We start from the raw sequence: 8,169 nt of genomic DNA, 5'->3' as shown, positions 1-8,169 counted from the left end.
CTGCTCTGAAAATAATGCCTCCTATTTTACTATTTTGGCCCACAATGTCTGAGATGGATGTTGGTGGTATGGCTGAACTTTCCCACCAGTATTCCACTAGATGTTGTTGCTGTGTGACAGACGGCAGCAGAGGGGAAGTCTGACAAAATGGCATCTGACATGGAAGTGCGTATGAAGCAAAGATGTACCATTGAATTCTTCCATGTGAAAATATCCATTGATATTCATCAGTGCTTGCTGAATGCTTACGGAGACCCAACGGTGGATGTGAGCACAGTGAGGCAGTGGGTGCTGCATTTCAGCAGTGGTGACCATGATACTGGGTCACTTCTGCTGGCGCAGATTTTTACAAATATGACTTGCAGGCTCTTGCTCATCACTGGTGAAAATGCACAGCTAATGGTGGTGACTATATCAAAAATAGCGTTCTGTAGTTGAGAATTTTCTCTATTAAATAGTGTTACTATGTTCTTTGTAGTTATTGATGATTCCTTGGAAATAATAGAGGGCAGTACTTTCCAAGTGGCCTACATATTTATCCTGTTTGGATTGTGGGTTGTGGATGTGGTGTTAATGTTAATAATATTAATAAGAATTCAGCCTCAGCTTGGAGATGTGGAGGAGTTCCCCAGAATTTACTCCATTGAGGAATCTTCTGAGCTGAGAGCACAGTCATGGTGTCATTATAGCAAATGTTCCTTCCAGCTGCCTTCACCTACTGAGAGGTCTTCCAGTGCCAGGAGTGGTGACTTTATGGGTGCAGGCAGAAGCCTTGCTGACCAGTGAGAACATTATTAAACCTCAGCCTTAAAAAGTAAATGAGAGGACTCAGACAACATTCTCTTCCTTACTGTATTCACCCATTTTCCTTGTGATACGTTTTCAGTCAGTGTTACTGACTGGATTTCTGTTGTGGTGATAGTAGGACTACAGTGATTTATACTGACAGTAATTACTTCTGCATTTATGAATGAAAGAGGAAGAAAGTAGCATATACTTCTATTGTAAGCATCACTAAGATCTTGCTTAATATTTCAGAAGCTCATGTTGGCTTACTATTTACACTTCTACACTGTGAGCTTCCAGACTGTTGCTTTGCCAGTGTTACACCTAGCTTTTGCTGTGGGATGGAGCTCTTGAATTTCACACACCAGTTTTGCAACTGTGACCTCATCATGAGGCTAAATACGGAAACCTAGCATGAATAGCATAAGAACCATATAAATACATCCGAGTGGAGAAGTTAGCACACTGGTGGTGGTGGCAGGGCACCACAAATTATAGCGAAGGGTAGCTCCCTGACTATGACTGAAAGTTTATTCAGAATGCCTCTTTTCCCACTGAAAAGAGAATCATTTCATCCATGTCTTGTTCAACATGTATGAAGTACCAATGTAATGCACAGTTCAAAGCTGTTTGCCGTATCTGTGCAGAATATGCATCTGGGTTTGGTAAAGTTTTACTGTCCTTGTCGGTTTTTCACAGTCATTTTGCATCTGTTATGCAATATAGCTCCCGGTGTGACACAAGAACTGTGTTTGAATGAGTTTGAGCCACCCACCAGGCACACTTCCTTTATCTTCCAACTTCAGATCTTCTGTCAGAAAGTAGGTCTTGGTGCACGAACTTGCAGGTCCTGAAGTTGTCTAAAAGGAGACACCTTTATTCAGAAGTCAGACATCCTCAAACAAAAAGGCAGAATAAAAAAAAATGTATGTGATCATGGGGTCTGTTTCATACTTTTGTATCTTCTGACTTTTTTTTTTGCTTAGAAAAAATGCCTTTTACTTTTAAAATTATTATTCACGTCAGTAAGCATGATCAAGACAGGATATTAGGAAAATTCTCTGAAAGAGTGGTGGTGCATTGGAACATGCTGCTTGTTCCCATGGGAAGTGGTGGAGTCACTGTCTCTGAAGGTGTTCAAGGAACACGTAGATGTGGCACTGAGAGGCGTGGGTTAGTGGGCAACACTGGTGGTAGGTAGACAGACTGAATGATTTTAGTGGTCTTTTCCAACCTTAATGATCCATGATTCTGTGCATTTGAGAGTGAATTATTGATGTGTGAAGTAATAAGGAAAATACAGGTATGAAATTAAAGAAATACTGGAATATGAAAAATCATAGTAATGAAACATTTCTGCATGAGCAACAGAATTTTGTCAGTAACACGATTTGAAGATATCTTTATTTTCAATAAAAATTATGAGCAACATCCTTTTCTTTCCTCATAGCTCCACGTCACACCATATTGTGGTGGCATATTGTTTTAAATGATTCAAGGTATGTCATAAAAGACTTCTTGGATAACATGTCTAGTTATTTCTTACTGAATATTGTTTCTGACTGCCCTGGGGCTAAGGTGTAAATTCTTCAGTTTGAGTGAAATCTTGTGTACAAGCTGGTGTCCAGGAAAGAGCAGCCTTGTCTAAAATGTGTTGTTCAATTAGTTTATCAATTAAACTTATAATGCTTAGCAAAATGTGTTTCACTGCTTATGACAATGGTAATAAAAGGCTCTTAAATGGGATATGAACAACCATGGTGAGACCAAAGGCTGTTAACCTACTTTGCCCTCCTGAACAGTACTTGGCACAAGGGTGCTTTTATTTCATTATTTCTAGTGACACAGCTTTACTGACTAAAACCACGCACCACGGACAAAGAGACTGCCAGCATAGTTATGACCCTCAAGGAAACTGAAGCTGTTCAACTAACCATGGTCCTTTCCTTCCTCAGTAGTACTGTTTTTCATGATCTTGCTTTTGTATCTTGGTGGAGAATGTAACTTTGCTGTCAGGTGAAAAGGCTGTGGATGAAGAGCTGTGAGCTGGAATACGTCTCTAGTTAGTAAGAAGTGTGTCATGTTAATGGTGTCACCTCTTGGACTGGGATGAACTAGTGGCTTTTCGTTGCTCTACCAGGCTGAGTTGTGTATGGGCAAGGAATAATGCCTTATGTTGTCCAAAAGGAGAGAAATGAGATGTTGCACTGTGGCAACTATTGTGGAAAAGATGTCAGCAGTTGCTCAGAGAGCTGTAACAAGTTTAGGACACTTTGCAGCTTGTCCACAGGGAGAAAAAAACATGGAAGGTGGCATGGAGGGAGGGGATACTTATAGATGGGGGTGTTTAGTGTACCACCAGCTTGAATTGAGGTAAGAATGAATGGCTACCTGATGGCTTATAAAACTGAAGATCAAATGGGAGTTACAAGGGGAAGGATTGCATTATATTTATCTAGAAAGGCCCAATGTTGAGACAGAGAAAACAGAGTCTTGAGTGATGTGAGGAGCTTGAAGTCTCCAGCGTATTTAAGAAGTTACAGCTGTCAGACTAAGTCCCCAAGGACTGGAGAAAGGGAAATATCACTTCCATTTTCAAGGAAGGGAGAAAGGAAGACCTGGAGAACAGGTCCAGATCCTCCTGGAAAGATGTTAAGGCGCAAGCAAGATGAGGAGGTGATATGAGACAGACAGAAGGCTTCAGCAAGGGCAGATCATGTCTGACCAATCTGGTGGCCTTCTGTGATGGAGTGATAGTTTCAGTGCACAAAGAAAGGGCAAACTGATTCATCTACCTGGACTTGTGCAAGGCCTCTGATACAGTCCTGCACCACCCTGCCAGAGGGCGGTTGTCAACAGCTCTGTCCAGGTGGAAGCTGACCACGAGTGTTGTACCCCAGGGATCTGTCCTGGGACTAGCTTCCAGAACCTTTTATTGTTTTTCTAGGAATTTTTCAGAATTGCAAATACGTAACAAAATAATTTCGGGAACTAATGTTACTTTCTTGAGTTACAGAACTTTGAATGTTCCAGATTCTTTAGGATACAGACATAAAAAGAACCATTAGAGATGGCAATATTGTTCTATTGATGGAATGAAGATGTGAAGGCACCAAGATGGAAGTGATAGCAGGTATGGGAGAGAATGTATGTATTAAATAAGATATTTGAAACTTTCAAAGGGAGGAGATGCATGTAATGGAGACAGTCAAAATGTTTATAATGATCTTCCCTTTGATAAGAAGGGGTACTATCTGTGTTTAATCAACATGAACGTAGGACCCTTTGACTGAGTGCTGATGATACTAAAACATGGATATATTGACAATTTATATTACCTGATTAATCAAGGACAATTGTTCTCCTCACAAAGGTTAGAGAAAAGTTGACAAGAGGAAAACAGTCCAGCTTGTCCTTAGGTGACATGAGATCACATATAGATAAAAAACATACTCCACTTAAAGCAACCACCAAGAGTTGTATAAGACCCCAAGCAACCCCTTGCAAGTAGCCAGAAGTGGATGGAATATCATGTTGTTTGACCTTATGGATATGTAGGTAGGAGGTGTTTGTTCCGCACTAGATAGGCAGAGTACATACATTATATAGGCTCTGTAAATATGGTGAAAAACTTGCACTGGTGTGCTTGACTTGTGGAAACTTTCACTGACACTCAGGCCTGAACAAAAAGCAGTATCTCTCCTGAGCATGTGGGAATTGGCTCATTGCACACCAGGTAATGAATTCATGGACAGCAGAAGCAGCGCTTGGTGTATCTATAAATTAAATATTCCTTTGTCAAATTAACTCCATCTGTTTCTGTTGCTGTCATTCTGATTTCTGTACCAGCAGAAGTCATTGTAGCTGATATGACGCATAAATATTTGTCTTTGTAGCCCAGAAACATAGTGATTTTTTCACAAGTTACAGGAGACATACTTGGTATCAAGATAACAAGGTTTCATGACTTGTAATGCTGTACCTGTACTGGTTGAGATCTGGTGATAGTTCAAGATGTAACAGCATTTTTCTAATCACCAGTTGTCCACTGCACAATCTGTTGTAGGTTTTTTTGCTTAACTTTACACGACTGTACACTCTAACACCAGTTTTTAAACAGATTCTAGTAACAAGTGTTTATGCTGACTGCAATGAACTATTTACAGCATTAGCTCAAAGATGTGGTGTGGGGCAATATATAAATGGGTTAACAGGCCTTGGAAGGGAGCACACAGGAGAGTGCAAAAAAACTGGTCCCCATTGCCCAATTGCTCATTGTCAAAGGAATGCAAACATGGGAGCAGGGCAAAACTAATCTTAAGGGTGACAAAGAGAAAAAGGAAAGAGCATCCATCAGAATTAAAATGCGACGCACTGACTGCTACAGAGCAGAGATGGAGAGTTTGTCTTTGCTATGACTGTTAGGTGCCTGAGAAGGAATTAACAAATAATGGTGAGTTTTCTGATAATTATTTACCTTAAAATGCTATCTGGTGTTCAAAGAAAAAGGGACCTGAGGTTGATTGGTTTCAATCTGATCTTCTTTGTCAGGGAGTTTCTGTTATACCTGGGGCACTCCATGTAATCACATTTTGACAACAACATGCAGAACATGCAGTTATTTTTCTCAAATGTCCACATCTAATCAGCATGTCCTCAGAAACTCAAGATTTTTGTTCCTATTCAAAAGTGTTTGATATTCTACTTTTTTTTTAAGGCTCACATTCTAGGATAATTGAATATCTGTGCAGTAAAAAGGAGTGTTACCACTCGTCTGCTTTAGCGGATGGAAGCCCCTGTACTCCTCTTTTCCTTAACCTGGAGGTGCCTAAAACTGCATTTTGCAGTGTAACATCTCCCCCATCTCAGGGGGAAGGAAAGGCTGTTCTCTCCACATGCTGTTTCTGTCCTATCCTCTGGCTGCTCTCCCAGTTTCTGCACACTTGAAAAGGTTTCAGGCACACTGTGTGCGTGCGTGTGCTGTTGACTGCACTGTTGTCTCCATTATTTTTTACCTGGCGAGATCCCAGCAGAAAACACTGAAGTAGAGTTGGATGTGTGCACAAGCGTAATGCAATGGCATTTTAATATTTGACAGAAGGACCATGTAGCATTTTCTTATCAAGATACTGAGATAAGAATGTTCATTACATTGAAAAAAATGAAAAATTCCCATTACCTTGCTCATGACCTTGTGATTTTCCCCATGAACAAGTTTTCACAGTCAAAGCATGCCGTTCTTTATTAAACTCTCACAGTTTTCCAGGGACAGTTCTCACAATCACTGTTCCTGAGTTACAGAACAGGCTCAGTGCCTGGAGGAAGGAAAAATCACAGTGGCTTCAGTATAGCAGTAACATTTTTTCCCGCGTTTTCCTGATGTTTTGAGGCTTAACCACTGAGAAAGGCCTTAATAGAATTTCTAAAGTTCATGCAGATTGGACACCTCTGCAATGCTCTGGCCACCTGCATGCACAGGTGAGTCAGACCCTCCTGCTAGCTCAAATGGACCATCTTGGGCCTCACCTCTGCCAGCATCCTGTGTCCTGCTCCACCATGTGCCTCTCAGCAGCTTGCTTACACCTTCAATACAGAGCCCAGCCACTACCAGAAACATCTATCTGTGCCTAAGCAGCTGCCGGGTGATAGAGAAGAGGAGCTGGGGATCACCATCAAATTCACTATGGCCTCACAGTCCTTGGTATGTTAGCAGAGCTGATTTTCCTACAGTGTCTGGAGAATTAAAGTAATCACACAATTCAAAGGAGGCTGATTTCAGAATTTAAGCTAATGTTTAGAAATGAATAGGTTTGTGAAAATTAGGATGCTTCCCTGGGAAAAACATTACTAAAGTAAAATGCTCTGGATTTGTTTTTGATTCAACAAGAACCAAGTTTAGATTTAACTGGCCAGCAGGTCCACAAAAGCTGCTGTTTCCAGAGGTTAATAAGTAGCTGGGAGAGAAAATGTTCTAGCTTGGAAATCCAAGTTCAGTCATGCTTTAGAAGTGAACTATAGTGGTTAATGCTGTACTCTTGAAGGCTACAGTTGAATGGGCCACAGATGGCAAAAAAACATATTTTGTCGTTTCAGCTATGTCCAGAAAGGGGGTTAAATGAAAAAGACAGTCTATACTGGACTTCTTCTGTTGGAAATCTGGTGTATCTATAGAACTATTAAATGAATAACCAATAGTCATATGAACTTAATTTTTTTCTTATTATATAATTCTTGCTATATATTATGAGTAAATGGAGATAATATTATGCAAACTGATGCAAGGGTGACTCTAAACAAACATTAATTTGTCATGAAGCTCCTGTAGCACTTAGTGCCTGTGGCAGGAGCTGAAAATGTTTATCTGCCCACATCTTGGAAGGATTTTTATTGCAGATGGTCCACGTTAGATGCTGACTATAAAATCCTTGTATGATTGATACAGGCTGGTTTAGAGATTGGGATCAGTATATAAGTTTAAGGGCCAACATACTACTTTAGCAAAAGGAGACAATGAATGCTAGCTCTAAGATTCCGCAGTTTAGCTTTGCTTGGTGTGTATACAGCCTTGTTTTTCTCAACGATTCTGCTTCATAGAAGCACTGGAGTCACAATAGACTACTTTCATCTTTGTATCTCCCAGGTACAAGGACTTTTTCCTGGATTTCACATATGTTGTTTGGGGCTGTAGTGCACCAAGATAGAAAGTTCCTCATTGTGGCATAAGAGCAGTGGAAATTTTCCAAATTGGGTAAAACAGCTAAAGGTTGGCCAGAAGTCACTGTGATGAACCTAAAGGAGAAATAAAGGGGAGCAAGCAAGTGGTTGTAAGATTACCTTAGATGCAAACCTGTGTGCCCAGGACATTTCATATATTAATGAACTCTTGGAATAGAGTGAATGTGTATGCCAGTGTATTGCATGTGTACATCTTAACTGTTTAAAGGTAGAAGTCTGAAAGTGCCCTTGATTTGCCAAGTTGCCCGGTACATATTGTGAGGAATAAAGGAATGCTGCTTTTCAACACATTGGGATTAGAGAATTTTCTTCCCAATTTCAGATGGCATGACTCCAGATCAAGCCTTCTCTCCTATAAACCTCTTTTGCATGATGTGAGATGCACAACACCCTGCTGTATTCTCCCCACATATCTCCACTTGTTCACCTACTCAGAACTGATCTTATAAAAAAAAAAAAAACTTAAGCACACATATTTGGACCTGTGGTTGATTGTGTCTGAGACAAAGATCTTAAAATCAGTCAAACTGTATAAAAGAACTAATCATATCTGCACATAAGAGATTGTTTCACCACCCCACAGAAGTGCAGGAAATTTGCACACGCCACAGCACTCCCCATGCAGAAACAGAAAGCTGACTGAACAGA

Source organism: Centrocercus urophasianus, unplaced genomic scaffold (assembly GCF_019232065.1).
Source record: "Centrocercus urophasianus isolate 14NV4802_14NV808 unplaced genomic scaffold, USGS_Curo_1.0 seq_73, whole genome shotgun sequence".
In the NCBI taxonomy this organism is placed as follows: Eukaryota; Metazoa; Chordata; class Aves; order Galliformes; family Phasianidae; genus Centrocercus; species Centrocercus urophasianus.
Note: the sequence above shows the minus strand (reverse complement) of the source record.